The 20126-nt window shown below is 42.5% G+C and overlaps 1 long non-coding RNA gene across 1 annotated transcript; it reads right to left on the bottom strand.

Annotated features, from left to right (window-relative positions):
- Nucleotides 1-12090: 12090 nt before the first annotated feature.
- LOC307136782 lies at nucleotides 12091-19639 on the bottom strand. The gene is made up of 5 exons (XR_013817824.1): nucleotides 19600-19639; nucleotides 19342-19482; nucleotides 19145-19255; nucleotides 14779-14867; nucleotides 12091-14642 (listed from the first exon to the last, which is right to left on the bottom strand). It is a non-coding gene; the product is annotated as an uncharacterized lncRNA (long non-coding RNA).
- Nucleotides 19640-20126: the final 487 nt, after the last annotated feature.

Here is a 20126-nt window from a genome sequence, read left to right as displayed (position 1 = left end):
TTAATGAGATTATTAATTCCTAATTTTAAACGTGTTCGTGTGAATAGCTTTTATATACAGTTCTGTTGTGTTTGTTTCATGTTTGTTCTGCGAATAGACATTACTTTGTTTTCCAGAACCTGTAATATTCTAAAACAACATTCGGTTGCAATAAATACTACTTCAAGCCAATTCTAAGACCCAATGCTATGCATTTGTTGTGTGTAATAAAGTCTGTAAATCATCACTTGAGCGCCATCCTCAGATGGAATAACGCAAGGACAAAAGTAAATTCTGTCAAAAGTAAGTTTGATGTGCTCAGCTATTAGAATATAAAGTTTACAAAATGATTTTCATTGTTACGGCCCTCGTTAATTAGATGTTAATTTGTCTTGATATATTATCAGACATAACACCTTTTGAGTGTGTGTGCGTTCAGACAGTAGGGGAGCTGCAAAAGGATGACCACAAAGTCATGCGACCTGCTTCCCTGACTCACAACCTCTCCTACCCGTTTACACAACATTAAATGATGAATGAGATGACGTGTAAGGAAAAACAGCAGTCACAAACAGTTACTGTCGCAAATACAAACAGACAAACAAGCACGAGTACAAACACAGAGAACTGATCCAACTGCTAGATCATAACAGCAGTGAACCCCCAGACATCGATCAATCTCTCAGACTGGTCTCTCAAACGAGAGAACCGTCTTCACCGAACATGCATTCTCCCAACCCAGAGCGTGTCTCTCGCCATTAAAGTTAGCGCCATTCATAAACAGCCCAGTGACCGGCGATTGATTGTGCAATTGGAGACGTCAGCGTCTGACGTCAGTCCTCCAATCACTTTCCACATCTGCAACAGATACACACGCATATGCACAGCATATACCAAAAAAAACCACATTTACGTAGAACGGCGTACGTAACAATCATAAACTAGCGCTAAGACCCAGAATCTGCCCTGCCTAAATTTAAGGTCAGGTGTCGCTACTGCTTCCTTCTAGGCAGTGGCGGCTGGTCAATAGAGGGCGCTGGGGTGCCGCCTCCATCAAAATTCCAGAAATATACATGTATACAAAAATGATATAAAAATTAAATAAAAATAAAATAGTTTATTCATACGACGTGCCGGCTGTTAGTAAGAGCCTCAGCATTTAATAAAAACTGTCTTTGATCGGTTAACTAATATGTTCTTCAATATGTTTCATGCAGTTTCATGCGTGAGGGATGCCGGACAAATGGATGTCTATCTGAGTCCAAAAATCTACATGTGACCTGAAGCTGGTCTCTAACTGGTTTTTAAAGATCCTCCTCCGGACGCAAGTCGCTGCATCCCTGGCGAATCAGAATTGGATGCGTGTTATTTTATCCAATCTGATTGGTTCTCGTCACCTGTCATTCAATTTTCCGCTCTTGGCCACTAAAGCGAAAGTGCGCGGGCGACACAGTCACTCCGACTCCGCCAAAACCTTGTTATTATGATCACTTTCGTAGAGATGGCAGCAGTTCAACCAAATTTTTTCACAAGGCGTTCACTGGAACAAAACAAAAGGATAAAGGATCCCGGACCAACGCGATTTACAAATCCAGCAGCAGGCCAGTGACAGAGGATGAAGCTGCACTCAGAGCTTCACGCGCTTGTTATGAGAAACGTAGGTGGCTGGCTGGATGTGTTGTTAGCAATGCCTTTTATTGCTTTCCCTGTCTTTTATTTCAAAGTGTCGGTACTGAAGTTTTGTGGACAACAACGGGGGTAAGAGACCTCAAATATCTAACTGAACAATGCAAACGTCATGACACTACTGAGATGATTGACTTTAATCAGAGAGTCATTGAGAAATTTGCTGGCCAGAAAGAAAGGAGAGCTAAATGTATGTTCAAATAGTCATGCTAGTCTGTTGTTGCTGTTTTGTTTTTGTTTTTTTCTTTCCTCATTCAATTATATGTGGGAAATTAATGTGTAAAAAGATAAAAGTGAAGACACTGTACTCAAACCTCTAGTCCCAAGATACTCCCGAAGGAGTACATTTAGAAAGTCACTGCCGCAGCAGTGCAGCGGCTAGTTGCATCCTAATCAAACTTCTACAAGCTTCAAGTTGTTCACACAGCAGCAACAAATGCAGGCACACGCTTTCAAAAACCAGCTCCCGCCGGAGTTCTTTAAACAATAATACTGCGGCAGCAGAAACCTGCTCATAGCTCCACATGGTGGACATAGTAGGGAGAAGCATTCCAGCCCACCTCCTGTAGGAGGCCCTGTTAAATATCACAAGGATGCTGGAACAGCAGTGTTCATTCACGACTCCAGGTCGATAAACAGCTTCCTCGTGTTCCGGCGTAAGATCACCAGAGCCACTCGACATCTCTCACCTCTATTTTTCATACCGCTTCAATTTTTCACTCCTTTTGGGGTGTATCCTTGTAATCCTTCAATACTCCTTGATCTAAGGCTCGGTTATTGCTTAAATATTGTTGTGTGGTACTTTTTTCTTTATCTTTTAGTTTGATAATTTTATATACAGCACTTTGGTCAGCCCTGGTTGTTTTTAAATGTGGTGTAAAATTAAATACTATATTGTATTGTATTGTATCATGCTTTAAGCATTTGGTTATCCCGTATACTTTAAATCCTTAAGTAGTTTTATCATGCTAAAACCAACTTGCTGTCCCAAATGTATTCTGCTCTTTTTGGGGGGTATATCAGTGCTTGAGTTGAAGCTGCTTCATCGAGCCCCTCATCAGTGGACAGCAAGCCAAATGAGTTTAACCTAATATCTTAAAGATTATATGGGCAAACAAACTCATTAAGTGAAGTTCCCTTACGAGAGTACTCTCGTATTGCGTTTTGCTATAACGCTATGGGGGAATTCCTTTCCTCGAGATATTGAAGCAAATTTTTATCCAAAAATACCTTTTATACGCAGTGCAGCTGCACAACTCTCAGCTGGAAGCAGCTGCGTGCTGATTGGCTGTGCCGCTGCAACTGCAGCAACCTATAGCGAGACCGTGGGGCGGGACGGACCAATCAGGTCCTTCCAAATTCCCGCCACAAGGGGCAACAGAATTTGCATAGTCTAGGGTATATAAGACCCACTCTCGCAAGGTTAGTCAGATTAATTCTTCTTCAGCGACTTGCAATCGTTGAGCTCCGGATCGAAGCCTGCCGTCGACACGCACCCAGCGGAACACGCAGCCTGAGGACGTCGGATTCTCCGCCTTCAGCCTGTCTTCCAGCTGCGCCATCCGGCACCATATCCTTTAATACCTTCTGTTCTTCAAACATTCAAAAAGAGCCGAGACATTGTTGCAAATGTCTCGTTCCTGCGCCTCGTGCAGAGGTTTCATCACGGACGAGGATCGGCACATCATCTGCGTGTCATGTCTCGGATGAGACCACACGCAGGCTGCACTCAACCAGGGCGGCTGCCCTGAGTGCGACGAGCTGGCGCTGCAGACCCTTCGGGCTCGGCTCGCCAGCTTCGACTCGGATCCCGTCCCGTGCTCCCAGCCTCTAGAGCCACGGAAGAAAAAACGTCGCGACCAGAGGCCACCGGAGCGCTCTGACGAGCACACGCCGGGCATGTCCCCGCGTGCCTCGCCACCGCCCGTGTTGTTCGTCGACGAGCAGCACAGCTCCCCTCCCATGGCGGCTGCTGCTGTTTCGTTCGGCGGACCGGAGGAGGAAGAGGATGACAGCCTTTCCCTTGCTGCATCCGGGAGTGGGTGGTCGGACGCTGTCGACGCTGAGCTTATGCGCTTGCTCACCAAGGCCGTGGACGACCTCGGCATTGACTGGTCTCAGCCCGAGGAGCCCACGAGAAGCCGACTGGATGAGTGGTATTTCGAGAACCGCCGTCAACCGACCGCTCAAAGACCCGCTCCCTTCTTTCCAGAAGTCCATGAGGAGCTAACAAAATCGTGGAAGGCGCCATTTTCTTCTCGCGCCAAATCCTCTTTTTCTCCAGCGCTCTCGGTAGTCGATGGCGCTCAGAAAAAAGGATATCAAGCCCTTCCTCCCCTCGAGGAAGCTGTCGCTGCACACCTTTGCCCGCCCTCCGCCAGAGGATGGCAGTCAAAGACCGTGCACCCTTCCAAAGCCTGCCGCACTACGTCCAGCCTCGCCGGTCGAGCATTCGCCTCCGCCGACCAGGCGGCATCAGCGCTACACTCCATGGCGGTGCTTCAAGTCTTCCAGGCCAAACTCCTCCGTTCCCTGGACGAGTCTGTTCCTGATAACGAGGCTCTGAAGGATCTGCGCGGTGCCACTGACTTGGCCCTGCGCGCCACCAAGGCCAGTGCTCAGGCGATCGGCAGATGCATGGCCATCCTGACGGTGTTGGAGCGCCATTTGTGGCTTAACTTAACGGAGATGAAGGACACGGACAAGACCACTTTCCTGGACGCGCCCATTTCGCCTTCAAGATTGTTTGGTTCCGCCGTGGTTGGGTTCACGGAGCGCTTCACTGAGGCACAGAAGGCTTCGCAGGCAATGCGACATTTCCTGCCCAAGCGTTCCAGCTCCTCCGCTAGCCGTCAAGCTAAAGCTGGACCAGCCCAGCCCACCAAGGCGCCGCCTTCAGCTCGCCAGCCTCACGCGGCTTCCAAGCCCGGTCAGCGTTCCCGCTCTACGAGCCGCAGCAGACCGCCGGAGCGTCGAGGTCCACGACCCAGCAATGTGTCGAAACCTGAGCCTCTGAAGCTGTCCTAGCCAGAGGTATGGATAGAGAAGAGAAGAGAAGGCGGATAGTGCCCGCTTCGGCCGGTGCACCGCCTCACTCTCTTCTAAAACGTTCCCCAGCTCCCTTCAAGGCGGCTGGGAACGCCACATTCACAGCCAACGAGCCCGCAAGCAAGCGCGCTCGCCTGTACACAAACGCCGTTTTCACGGCGACCCATATGAGTCACAAAAAGAGCTTTTTCTCTGTAGGCAGTGTGCCAGCATTAAAGCATGTACCCCTACACTCAAGCACTCCCCCATGTTCCCCAGCCCCCTGCACTCAGGTGGCTGGAAACATTATTCTCACAGTCAACGAGCCCGCACTCAAGCGCTCGCCTGTACACAAGCACCAATACTCTGCACTCAGGCGGCGGGAAACAATTCCCTCATAAGCGCCAACTTAGCGCAAGGTTATCTGGCCACCGAGTCCCTGTTACTCAGCGACTCGCCCCACAGATTAATTTAGCCCCTGGCTTCGAAGGCCGAGGCCTGGCGGGCCATTCCCGGCATTTCGAAATGGGTGTTGAACATAATAGAACGAGGTTACTCGCTACAGTTTGCTCGCAGACCACCGCGTTTTCGCGCCGTGGAAGAGACAACGGTGAGAAGCGACAAAAGTCACGTGCTTCGAACCGAGATATCAAAACTGTTAATAAAGGGAGCGGTAGAAGCCGTACACCCCTCACAGAGCGAGTCAGGCTTTTACAGCCGTTACTTCCTTGTACCAAAAAAGGACGGTGGTCTAAGACCCATCCTAGACCTCAGACATTTGAACAAAGCCCTTATGAAGCGCCCGTTCAGAATGTTGAGAATGAAACAAATCCTTGCGCACATTCGCCCGGGAGATTGGTTTTTCACTGTGGATCTAGAGGATGCCTATTTCCACATACAAATAGCCCCCCATCACAGGCCATTCTTGAGATTCGCCTTCGAGGGGAAAGCATGCCAATACAAGGTGCTACCTTTTGGTCTATCTCTAGCCCCTCGCACGTTTACAAAGTGCATGGAAGCGGCGCTAACCCCGCTGAGGCTTCGGGGAATGAGAATTCTCAACTATCTCAACGACTGGCTCATAATAGCTCAGTCAGAGAGACAGTTATTAAACCACAGATCTTGGCTTCTCAACCATTTACAATGCTTGGGACTCAGAATCAACGTGGCAAAGAGTTTATTGTCTCCCACACAGAAAGTTTTGTTTCTGGGAACAGTATTGGACTCACTGCAGATGAGCGCGCGGCTGACGTCACAGTTGGGTTTCATGGCCTCGGCGGCGCCAGTTCTCAGACTGGGTCTGTTGCACATGCGCACCCTACAGCACTGGCTGAATCGCCGCGTTCCAGCTCACGCATGGCTTTCGGGCCGATTGCAAATCAAGGTAGACCACAGCTGTGTGTTGGCTCTGGCTCCTTGGAAAAATCCCGTCTGGTACAAGACGGGCGTGAGTTTGGGCACTGTTACGAAGTGGAAAGTTATCTCGACAGATGCATCCAACCTAGGTTGGGGAGCCCTTCACGAGGGCAGGCCGATCTCCGGTCTCTGGTCAGACTCGGAGAAGAGCCTTCATTTAAACTGTCTAGAGATGAAAGCGATCACGATATCGCTAAGAGCTTTCCTTCCGTACATAAAATACCACCATGTCCTGATCCGAACGGACAGCAGGTCGGTGGTAGCCTATATAAATCGCCAAGGCGGTCTGAGATCTATCGATCTGCACTCAATGGCGGAAGAAGCCCTAATATGGGCAGAGCACAATCTGAGCTCGCTGAGAGCGACTCACGTGCCAGGCATTCTGAATTTGGGTCCGGACATGCTCTCCAGGGGCAAAGTGTCCCCAACAGAGTGGTCTCTTCACCCAAATATAATTCAGATAATTTGGGGCAAGTTTGGAGAGGCAAAAGTGGATCTTTTCGCCTCACAAGACAATGCTCAATGCCGAATATATTTCTCCAAGTACGAGGATGCGTTGGCCCACGAATGGCCCAACCTTCCTCTTTATGCGTTTCCCCCAATCTCAATGTTACCTCAGGTCATAGAGAGGATCAGGGAGAGCAAATGCGCTGTGCTTTTAATAGCCCCGCTTTGGAGAAATCAACCTTGGTTCTCACTGCTGAGTCAGATGTCAGATACAGCTCCGTGGCCGATCCCGCTGATGAGAGACCTCCTCATGCAGGCGGAACGGCAGATCTGGCATCCCCGTCCCGATCTATGGGCGCTTCATGTTTGGCCCATCAACGGGTACATGAGAACCTTTCTGAAAGCGTAATGAATACTATTACTGAAGCTAGAGCCCCCACAACTAGGCGGCTCTATTCAGGCAAATGGTCAGTCTTTTCAGACTGGTGTAAAGCGCGAAGTCTGACCCCACATGATTGTGCAGTGTCAGAGGTGCTTACATTTTTACAAGAGCTTCTGGACGCGGGTCGCTCCCCCTCCACGCTCAAAGTTTATGTGGCTGCTATAGCAGCGTATCACATTCAAGTGAACGGACTGTCACTAGGAAAGAGCGATCTCATTGTTCGCTTCCTTAAAGGGGCTAGAAGGCTTCACCCACCTCGCCCCCCTTCAGTCCCTATATGGGACCTGTCCACGGTCCTGGATGCCATGAAGAGCTCTGCATTTGAGCCTCTGCATTCTGTGAGCTTAAAGCTCCTGTCACTAAAGACCGCTTTTCTGCTAGCGATTGCATCAGTTAAGCGAGTGGGTGATCTGCACGCGCTCTCTGTGAGCGCCTCGTGTCTGGAATTTGGGCCAAACGACTCCAAAGTCGTCCTCAAACCAAGACATGGATATGTACCTAAAGTGCTTTCTACTCCGTTCAGAACACAGGTCATTTCACTTTCGGCACTTTCATCACAGTCAGATGAAATAGATGCTAATTTGCTCTGTCCTGTCAGAGCGCTGAGAATATACATAGAGCGTTCCGCTGCTTACAGGCAAACTGAACAGCTCTTTGTATGCTTTGGCGGCCGCACCCGAGGGTGCGCGGTTACAAAGCAGACCCTGTCACGGTGGATAGTGGATGCTATCTCACTGGCCTATGAGTCTAAAGATCTCAGTTGCCCCTTAGGCATTAAAGCCCATTCTACTAGAGGCATGGCCTCTTCGTGTGCTTGGTCTACTGGCATTTCTCTGAATGATATCTGTGCGGCGGCAGGCTGGGCCTCCCCGTCCACTTTTATCAGATTCTATAATTTAGATGTTCCGGCTTTACAAGCTGGGCTTCTTGCTGTATGAACAGATTTAACCCCTTAAGGCTCGATAAGTCCGGCCTGGGTTGAATATTGTTAAGTCATAAGCATATTCCTTATACGGTCCGAAGTATCTGGCCACTCATTATTCCTCACCCGATTATGTCTGGTCTATACTTTTTATTGCACGAATATCGTGTTCATTTTCATGAGGGCCCGACTCAGGTCTGGCTCATTCTGAATTATTGATATCATACTACGGGCCCACCTAGGTTGGCCTGGGTTTGGTGTCGTCGGCTTTAGAGCCGTTAAGCAAGCACGGCGTTTTGCATTGGTCCCCCACAGCGTTTTAGCAAAACGCAATACGAGAGTACTCTCGTAAGGGAACGTTTCGGTTACTAACGTAACCTCGGTTCCCTAAGATGAGGGAACGAGTATTGCGTTTTGCTTGCCGTGCTTGCTCACTTGCTCAGGAGTCGCTTCAGTCGATTAACCTGACTAACCTTGCGAGAGTGGGTCTTATATACCCTAGGCTATGCAAATTCTGTTGCCCCTTGTGGCGGGAATTTGGAAGGACCTGATTGGTCCGTCCCGCCCCACGGTCTCGCTATAGGTTGCTGCAGTTGCAGCGGCACAGCCAATCAGCACGCAGCTGCTTCCTGCTGAGAGTTGTGCAGCTGCACTGCGTATAAAAGGTATTTTTGGATAAAAATTTGCTTCAATATCTCGAGGAAAGGAATTCCCCCATAGCGTTTTAGCAAAACGCAATACTCGTTCCCTCATCTTAGGGAACCGAGGTTACGTTAGTAACCGAAACGTTCTTAAACATGATTTCACGAGTTCACACTTACATACTATAATTTATAGAGAGTAAATTTAAATGCGTATTTGGCGTGCTGTCCGGGGGGAGGGCTTTGAGCTTGGAATTAGGCCCGAACCCAGAGTACCCCTGTATATATGTAAGTGGTCAGCGCTAAAATTGTGGAGAAGGGGTGGTGGAGGGTTGCTGATAACAGTCAACAAACTGAGGTAGGACTGCTGCATATATATATACCTCTATTGTTGATTGGCTGAGTGCTCTCCACCTGTGTCAATTATCTGAACGTGTTCTTCCCGAACCTTGTTAATAAAACATCATTTAGGGAGGAGAGAGCCCATCTAATCTTCCAATCAACAGCCAGAGTATATAAGCAGCTGCTTACCTTTCCTCAGTCTCAGCATCCCACAACCTCCCCAAACTCCACATACATCTTAGGTACCTTGCCCTAAATAATCATATTCTATATTTAGCCAATGTGGGGTGTATCAGAGCTTGAGTTGAAGCTGCTTCATTGATCCCCTCATCAGTGGACAGCATGTCAAATAAGTTTAACCTAATATCTTAAGATTATATGGCCAAACAAACTTGTTAATATTGTTGAATATTAAGTGACCCCAACTAAGCAAGCCAGAGGCGACAGTAGCAAGAAACCCAAACTCCATCAGGTGACAGAATGGAGAGAGAAGAAAAACCTTGGGAGAAAAGCAGACTCAGTCGGGGGGCCAGTTCTCCTCTGGCTAACGAACGAACACGGTGTCATTATAATTCAGGCAGCATCAAAAGTCAGAATTCAGATTGGCATTAGTAGCATTCAAATATTCATTCAGTTCCTTTTGTTTGAAGATCAATTTATCATGCCAGTATGGAGCTGAAGCTGGCCATAGGATTTGTGTTTTTAGTCTAAACTAAAACTGATTTAAACTGACAGAGTGTGTCTGCTTCCCGAACAAGGCTAGGAAGACTATTCTACAGTTTGGCTGCTAAATAGGAAAAGGATCTACCGCCAGCAGTTGATTTTGATTTTCTAAGTATTATTAACTGGCCAGAAATTTGAGATCACAATAGACATGAAGGACTATAATGCGTTAAGAAAAAGAGAGCAAGAGTATGAACTATTTTAATGACACTTTTATAACCTTGAAAATTTCCCCTTTTGTGCTTCATGAAAGAAAAATTGTCACAGTTCATAATGTTTAGAATGACCCGCAAGTGAGTAAATGATGCCAGAAATAAAATAGTTGGGTTAACTAATCTTTTTTTCCTATTTCATCAGCATTGTGCACAAGACTCTTCCCGCTGGTGGAGCCAGATATCGGGTCCGGATGATTCCATATGAGGATGATGAGTTTATCCGGCCCTTCACTGGTAGAGTGGATGCAGAGCTCAACCAGAAGATGCATGTGGAAGTTCGTGTTGAGGGGGTCGACAGCCGCCAGTTTGCCATGGTGATGGACACGTGTTGGGCTACACCTGTGAATGATCCTGATTACAGCCTCCGCTGGGATCTCATCCTTTCAGAGTAAAGCTGTGCTTTTTTGGATAGCCTGAGATACTTTATGTCTGTGTTTCAAGACTAAGGCCCAGGATTCAATGTTTGTAAAATTATTATTATTGATATTCTCAGGCGTCCCAATCCAAATGACGACATAGTGAATCTTATGCAGAACGGTGTATCGTCATTCAGTCGTTTCTCTTTTGGGATTAATATCTTCACTGCAAACTCCACTAAGCTTTACCTGCACTGTGCTGTTCACCTTTGCCTTCTGTCAAGCAATCGCTGCCCAACGGTCAGTTTACAAAACCTCTCATAATGATAATGTTTCATGAGTAACTGATAATAAATGTAATTGAACACTTTATATAAAAATTATGGTTAAATACTGTATTAGAACTTTTATTAAATGCTTCAGTGTCAGTGTGTAACGCTACTGAAATACCTGTGTTTGCTGTCCTCTGCTGGAGACTTTCCTTTGTTTAATGTTAGTTCAGTGATATTTAACAGGGATTCACACAGCTGGATTTTGCTCTTTTCTCTATCAGGACTGTGACTCTGGACACCAGCGGAGAGAGGGCAGGTCTCTGGACTTCCATGACAGTGCTTCCATATCCATGGGTCCTCTGGTGTGGTCTGGAGGAAACACAGGTGAACATTTCATTAATTTTAATCATTTGTAATAAAGGTTTATGATGATTTCTAATGTGAATACATTACATTTCACTGCATTGCATTATATTCCCTGTTCACAGATGAGTGGGTCCCAGACCAAGTGAAGGTATCTGAGGCTTCTTGTCTGTGTGCTTCTCTGATGCTGTTACTTGTTCCTCTGATGAGTGTCCTGACACACTTTTAGTTTAGTCCCACAGACATGCATATTGTCTAATTTTAATTAATGTGGAACTGAAGCCACATTGGTTGTAGGTTTCTAAATGTTTCTTTATTTCATAACTGATATTTTATGTGGCAAAATAAATAAATTATTATTCAATAATTTACATTAATTGCGACTGTTTATACTACGTTCATTCTGTATTACTTGAGCGGATGTGCTGCAACAAGACAGACCATTAGATTCATGTTTATTCAAATCATGCAAAACAACACATGGGTCATTACGGTTTTTGCGATTCCTTTTCAATTATATATGGGTTGTGTGTCAGTTCAAGAAATACTTCTATAAAAGACTGGCTTTCACACTCATGGAAACGTGATAGTGTGATAGTATGACTAACTATTATGACTTATTTCTTTCTAAAAAAAATTGGTATAATATTTTATTCAGACATTTATTATAAGGCATATATGGAAAAGGGTCTGAAAGATCCAAATGAGGAAAAATAAATAAATGTGATGGTTGGCCTCATAGTCTGTTTTTCCTTTTAAAATAATTTTCTTTCTGTAAAAGTATGAGAAATATTAATGATCATTCTGTTATCTTTTTACTGTTGTATTTTTAATCGTTTCCTAATTTTCCACTGTGATGCTATGATAATATGCATGAGATAAAGTTGGTAAAACTTTATTTTGATGTTCCCCCAACAGACATTCTGCTGACTATAAGTAACTTTGAAACTAGAGGCACAACCTAATGCTTTTTGACTTTCTAAGTTTGTGTAAATCTACTTGTGGTTCAGAGTATTTATTTTTCCCCACATTCATTTCACACATGTCTAGTACAATTATGTGGTTTTGTTTCATTAGCAGTGTATAGATTTTTTTCTTGATTTACCCTGAAAGAATGGAAGTGAAATGTGACAACATGCCCCATAGGTGTGAGGGGCATATTGTAACATGAACATACGACAGCTTAAAATGTTACCTGATATAATAAAAAAATATACAAGACAAACCAAAATATTTTAAAATACAAATATTAACTTTTTCAAATAAAATTATAGCATTTTTAATCAATAAACATAATCTAATTTTTGAGTTTGACAGCGAAAACATCACTAAATACAGCTATACAGCATAGTTATAAACATAATAATAATGAATCATTTCTGAACATTGACTCTCAGTCTTTATTCACCTTTTTCTCATGGTTTCTCAAAAGAATTAATAAAAGTAGAGAACAGAATATCATAATTCTAATAGGGGCTCTTCGTGACAACACACCCCGCCTGCACAACTGGGATTTAACCCCGGCTTGTGTCTTCTGCTGTTTGATCAGCATTAAAGAACTATATCAACTGTTAAATAACAGATACGATTACAATAATATCAGATTTGTCTTATTTTAAATAAACACAAAAAACAGATGACAAATAAACTTAAGTAAGACATTTACGGTAACATTTTATTTTAAGGGTCCATAATTATGTGGTAGTTAAGTTTTAACACACCAGTAGTTAATGATTAACTGAATGTATGGTAAAGGTATATTAGTCCTTATTTATGCAGTAATTAACAAACCAATTAATAATAATCAAAGGGATAGTTCTTCCTACAATAAAAGGTCATAATTTACTTACCCTTGTGTTGTTCTCAAATAACTTTAAAAGAGTTTTAGAAGACTGTTCGGTAATGGTTAGTTTTAGGAATTGTAGAATAAGTTGAGGGGAGAGCGGGCAACAACCTAACGTGGGGTTAGTCGTAACGGTAACACTTTATTTTAAGGGTCCAGAATAATGCATTAGTTAAGCATTAATTAAGGGTTAACTTGTTCACAACTAAGCATTAGTTAAGCACGAACACACTAGTAATTAATGATTAACTTTACATTTTAAGGGTCCGTAATTATGCATTAGTTAAACTAGTAATTAATTATTTGCTTGTTCACAATTATGGATTAGTTAAGCATGGACACAATAGTTATTAATGATTAACTTAACATTACAGTAAGGGCATATTAGACATTATTTACAACTTAATAAGCCATATATTATTTTTCTGTAGCGATGTAATTATGTCTGTGTATTTTCTGTTAAGTTAACTGAACAATAAGCTAGTAATTATGTTTAATTACTGCTGATTTTGCCTTTATAAATTGCTAAAATATGTAATAAAGACAATTTGAGCCCCTATTCTAAAGTGAAAGTTTAATCCTCATTAATTATGGCACTTATTGAGTTATCACTAAACATTTCGCTGTTTGTGACTTCTGCTGCAAACTTGGTTCAAAGGATTACGTTAAACAAAACTTAACTTTAAAACTCTAAAATGAATAACATTTCTGTAATCATTTAACCATTATTTATCATGTAATACTTATTTTGCTTGCCGTGGACACAATGGGTCCGTGTAACGCTTCACAATTCAATTGTCAGACCTTATGGTGCAAATGCAAAAAATAAAATATTGAAACAAACGTCCATTTTTCCTTTTTTTGGTTACTTCATCAGTGGATTTTTGCCCTTTTCTCTCCTTTTTTCAAATTTCCTTTTGCTAAATTATGACATAAGAAATTATCTTTTGAATAAATTGAAATCTAACCGATTTTATTTTCCTATTTTTTCCCAATTTACGTGGACTGTGCCATATAGCGGGGGAGGGTCGCGGACTGTTTTACATTGTTTATGTATAGCCTGCGTGCACGTTGAGAAGTAACTTATATAGTTTAAAAGGCTAACACAGAGGACGCCATAGTTTTTATTGTTAATAAATATATAATAATAATACTGTGCTAAATGTAGAATTCAGGTCTGGCCATCGGGAGCAGCGGGCAAAACGGTGGCCTGGCTTATTTCGCTCGCTGGTTTGTATTTATCTATACTTATTTGTTATTAGTGCACGCACGCACACACATACATACACACACACACACACACACACACACACACACACACACGCACACACACACTCACACTTTATTATATTGATGCATGCCTCGATGTACACGAATGGTTTAAGAACTCGCCATTTGATAATTAACCGATACAAATTATGAATCCTCTACTCTTGACTTGCAGCATATCATTATAGCCTACATATACATAAGCATATCAAAGCCTATCATTCTCGGCTAACGACTTGTAATGAACCGAGTTAATGACTGCTAAATTTAAGGGCACGAGAAGATGTGAGAAGCAGTATAGGCCTATTCAATGAAAAGTTCAATGTTGCCGTGGAAACAAAGTTCATGTGTAATGGTGTGTAATGTTCGGTGTGTAATGTTCATGTACATGTCCAGAGCATCCCAAAAGACACCACTGTTACCAATGAGAGTGGCATAAAAAATATGGTCACACTGGTATGTTGACGACCACAAATTTTCCCTCTGCAGTTGGCGGTCAGGGTAGCCATCAAGGGGGTCTTGTCCATAGGGAGATGGATATGTTAAACTCCCTCCATTGCTAATATAGTCCGCAGCCACATCCTCGGCGGGTGGTATAAGGTGAGACGGGATTCGTGCGGTCCTCAGATGGGCTGCGAACAGAACATCAGGAATGCCCTTGTGTGGAATCGTGTGTGCGTTCCACGCAGGAACGAAGTTCTGTAATCCCACCAAGCAGCATTTGGAAGCAATGTAAGATACACAGTGATCATCCATGTCCAAGAAACCATTGTTCGTAAGATTACACAAAGCATGCTTGATAGGATAGTTAATGCAAGTATTTATTTCTACCCACTTTCTTTCGGCGGCATGGTTTTGCCTGGACTGACTTTAAATGAATGGAAGGCGGTAGGTATTGTTTTGAAGGGCTTCGAGATTGTCCTGCTGATAAAGACACAAATAAAATTCACGACCGTGGTCTACTCTTAACTGCTCAAACAGTCCATGGTTCAAGCTAATTTCTCTATAAACCTCATCATATATTGTCAAATTGTTCTTAATTGGCATGACAGATACAAAAAGTAAGATATTTGTCTTTCAAATGTAGTGAAGTAAAAGTCATGTTTCCAGAAAAAATACTAGCCTACTCAAGGAAAGTACAGATACTCAAAAAGTGTACTTAAGTACAGTACTCAAGTAAATGTACTTAGTTACTGACCACCTCTGGCAACAGTACAAGGACATACTACATTATTTGCATTAATTAACATGATTTATGTAACTCAACATGTCACTGTATTTATCAGCTATGACTATCGTGAACTTGGTGTAGGGTAAGTGTCACACGTAACAGGTATTAATGACAAGTACATTTGAAAAGGCAAGTTTTATTTTAACATGCTAATTACCATAATAAAAGCATTTATAACATTTGTTAAATTCAGAATTTAGTTTCTTATATAACCCCACAAGATACACAAACCTTGTATCTGGCTGTGTCCCAATTCGGGGGCTGCATCCTTCAAAGGCCGCATTTGAAGGCCGATTTCGTCACTGCAGCGCGACGAAGGCTGTCCCAATTCGAAGGGGCCTTCAAATGCAGCCTGCCGTTCGTGTTGCCAAGTCCGCGTCTTTTCAGCCGAATTAGGCTACTTTTAAGTTGTTTCCGCGGGTGAAAAATTATTTCCGCGGGTTTGTTTCTACCCCATAAGTACGATTTCGCCGCTCCAACACCCCCAAACGTACAACTCCAGTGGAGAATTTGGCCGCTCGATGGAGAAAATCGCATTGGCAGTTTTGGACTACTTTTGTTGCAGAGACTTGGCAACCCTACCCACCGTCCTTCTCCCCGGCCGCGAAGGATAGAACCCATAGTTGCCATGTCCGCGTATAACACGCGACTTTGGGCTTCTTTTTTTGGCAAGTCGCGTTAAAAAATCACGAGTCGCGGGTTGCGGTTTTTTGGGCTTATTTTAAAAAATGTGGTTGCTTGTTAGGAAAATATAATAAGCAACTTCGTTTCTTTACATTTATGGTCGCTGTTTTGTCCAATACATTGACTGACACTGTCTTCTCACAGCTAATAGCCATTCAGTGCAACGATACAAGTGCTGTAGTAATCCGTCCTTTTATATCCCGCCTCCTTCTCCCCCTCATTGAAGAAAAATCGCGTTCAACGTGCAGGCATGTGACGTTATAAATGCACGTAATGATAGTCAGTAGACATAAATAGACGTATACATTTTTACAAACAATAGCACAAGCAGAGATGGAGAGGAAAGAGGGAGGAGAGACACCTAATTTAATTAAAAAAAATATTTTTGTGTATGTAATGTATTTAAAATTACAGGCTATTATAAAAAAACAAGTCTATTAATAATAACAGTAGGTATGGTTCGAATTTATTTTATTTTAAATATGTGGCTATATTGCAGCGCTCTAGTGCTTGTGTCCCAATGTGCACACTTTCCATCCTAAATAGTGTGACATTAGTAATTTTCAGTACTATTTAGGGCAGATAGTGTGCACAATGAGATGCAGGGCTTGTCTTTTTCACGGTTTGCAGTGTGTGTGTTCACTACTTACTGCCCCTAATATGTGTGCACTAACTCCGACTATGGGTTACCATAATTGGCCTCCATGTCACTCTTCACTCTCCAAACCTCTTCTGTTCACAGCTGATCGGAGGATATTGTGTGTCCTTTATTGGAATTTGATGATTTTTATAAAATCACATCTGTTTTTGCTTTTCAAACTCTGAGAGGTTTCAGTTTAATATGTTGCAGGCTCATTTATTGATAAAAAAATTATTTATTATAAATAATATTGATGATAATAAATAATATAATAATATTGGGCTTGTTTTGGGCTTGTTTTTGAAGCTGCGGTTGCTTATTTGTCTCGCGAGAGTTGGCAACACTGATAGAACCATAGGATAGAACCAACCAGAACAAGTGGATCCTTCGCAGTGTATTCCTCTGCCCATCCCGCGGCCGAGGAATACACTTATAAATGTAAGTATTGTGTTTTTTCATTTACTCAAATAACCAACGAAACGTTTTAAAAGCCGGTGGTCTTTATTTCTGTGTTACCACTGCACGGCTTTATTCGTTACGTGATCTGATGTAATATTTCGTTTTGTTTTATGGATGAAGTTTTATGGATGACAGCTTTATTAAAATGAGGGCAGCAAATGAGTATTTATTTAGCGGGCCGAAAAACTCGGCCAGTGTGGATTGGAGTACGACCCATTTGTAGTATTTCCATAGGTTCTTGTGTAGTAACGTTAGGCTATAGGGAGGCTTTATCCTATACAAACCCCACAAAAAAAAGAATATAGAGTTTGAGTATCTATAAATATGATTTCTGGAGTATTTTGTATGTTTGTAGGCTACTGATGCATCATATTTTTTTAATTTTCTTAAGATTGCACCCCTGCCTTGCAGGTTAAAAAAAAAATTACAACTTAAAAACAAACAAACAAAGTATGCAAGTTAACAGACACATCTTTACTGAAATGTATTGTGCTGTTGTGTTTGTTATTGAGTGACATGTTTATTTCCTCTGCCTTAGTATTGAAAGTGTCCTGGGACAGGTGAGGAATTGGGAAACTTGGCCATGGTTTGTCTTCATGAATGAGGTGTTGGGACAACCCCACTGTCCTCATTGCCTCCATCCCTGAGGACACACCAGGGCCAAGTTCAGCAGAGGATGACCAAGATGAGGAGCAACTCCACCAAGAGGAAACGAGACCGAGAGGATGAGCTGATGGAGAGACTGAGAGGATGAGCTGATGGAGATACTGAGGGAGGACATGAAGAGACAGACAGAGGAGAGCAGGGAGAGAATGGACTGATTGTTTTCTCTTCTTGAGAGATTGTTGAGAACTAAAATTTTGGTTTTGTAAATTAAAATGTGTAAATTAAATATTATCGTTCTACATATTATTTTTGTTATGCAAGTTATAATTTGTTAATAAGATAAATAATTCTGTACATTTATTTTTGTCATGTCAATTAATTTGTAAATGAAAAAATTAATTGTTCTTTACATTTTTATTTACAGTACTTTTTACCACTATTTAGGCCTACATAAGTTACGTTTAAGATTAGAAAAACTAAATAAATTTTTAAATTAACTGTACATAACAGATGGAAGAAAATGTTTTTATGTAGTCTTTTATTGAGCTGGGCTTTATTGACCGTGGTGAAGCCTCTCTGGGTCAGCGGGACATCATCTGGGATCAGTGCATATTCCACTGTCTACCAACAGGTTTGCAGTGCTGACTTATTCGACGGCTGCCATGTCGCTAAGATGTTTTCAGAAAGAGGGAAGAATAAATTAAATTACCTCACATCCTCAAATCAAACCATAAAATATTTTAACATGCATAACTGTTCTATGAGCTGAATTCTGCAGGACAGTGGTCCTCCAAGACCAACGGTGCCTATCTCTGATCTATAAGACATATTTCTAGTGTATTTTATTTTTAGATTCTTTTTTAAACGATAACTTATATCAAAATGTAATATCCATGTGTAAAAAGTCAGTTTTTCATAAAACCACAATATTTGCCTCTGAGATGAAGTTGAATAAAAATCTGAGGTACTTCACAATTATACTCAAATACAGAGTAAATGTATTTCGTTACATTATTTGTAATATTTAGCAACTGTTGACAGCTGCCGTTGAAGAGAACTGAAATGAACATTTATACTGGACTTTAAAGTTATATTCAACTGCCTAAAAACAAAACAGCTAAAGATGTTTACCTCGGCCCATTTATGTGCATAATAAAGAATATAAACTATATAAAATCGTATGTTGGTAACATATTAGTCAACATTTTATTTTTATCAGTAGATACATTAGATTACTGGAGGAAATTGAAACCCAATACTTGCATTTAAAAGTGTAATCTGGCAATTTCTCTTCAAAAATCTGACGTCGCGGCGCGCAATGAATTCTGGGGAAGGCAAGGCTGCGAAGCATCCATCCAACTATCCTTCATTTCATGGGAAAAGAAGGACGCATTTGCAGGCCGTATTTTGAAGGAGCCTTCGAAGGACCTACGAATTGGGACAGTCTTCGTCGCGCCGCGGTGACGCAATCCGCTATACCTTCCACTGTAAACGAGTCTCTGTGCGTCCTTTGAAGGCTGCGTCGGCCGCGCACTTCAAAGGACACGGCCTTCAAAGGATGCAGCCCTTGAATTGGGACACAGCTATAGTCACAGACACGTCAGGTTCCACCCTCCACCAATCACAGCGCACTCCATCCCCAGAGTACTGATCACTATCACCTGCACCTCATCATGGCACTCATCATCAGCACTATAAGAAGCACACGCACACAGCACTCCACGTCCGGTCTTGTTTGCATATACTTCAGGCTATGCTTACCTCAAGGACTCTACTACTGATACTTACGTGTCTCCTTCCTTACGTGTTCCTTGTCTGCTGTGTGGGTGTGTTCCTGTCTGTCCCTCTGTACTCCAGCGATCTCCAGTCTCCAGCGATCTCCAATCTTCAATAACCTCCAAGCTCCAGCGTCCTTCCATCTTCAAAACAAAAGACAGTAACTCTCTCTCTCATATCACCTTCTAATCTACCAACAACCGGTTTACTCACCTGCTCCACAACACCTGCTCTACTGTGGTCTAATAAACTACCCATACCTGTTTACATCTGTGTCTGCCTCCTGTCTACTTGTAACAGTATCACTATCGTGCCTTTTTTTTTTTTTTTGAACAGTGAAATGACCCTAGGCCACACTGTAAAAAATTGTGCAGTAAAATAACGGTAATCTACTGGCAGCTGTGGTTGCCAGCAATATACTGTTAATTTACAGCCCTCTACTGTTTATTTACAGCTCTCCTTTTTTACAGTATGTTACCGTAATAATACCATGAAAGGTAACCCTTTTCATTTGAAAAACTGATTGCTTCAAACAGTTCTCATTTTAAAACTAGTATTCATATGAAGTTTGTACTGTAAACATTTAATTTGAGTCCACTGAAAAGGAACATTTCTTAATATAAACTACAAACATGTAATGTGTAGTAGTGAAAGTATATGACTTTAACTTCAATTTTTACAGTTCATCGCTAGCAATAGCACACATGTATGTGATAAATTACTCAACAAACAGCTCATAACTGCATTAGCAAACACAGTCACTGACTTTAAATAAAGCATCAGGCAA

This window comes from Gobio gobio, assembly GCF_949357685.1.
Source record: "Gobio gobio genome assembly, chromosome: 14".
NCBI classification, from domain to species: Eukaryota; Metazoa; Chordata; class Actinopteri; order Cypriniformes; family Gobionidae; genus Gobio; species Gobio gobio.
The sequence above is the reverse complement of the archived record's forward strand: the minus strand, read 5'-3'. Positions and strand labels throughout refer to the sequence as shown.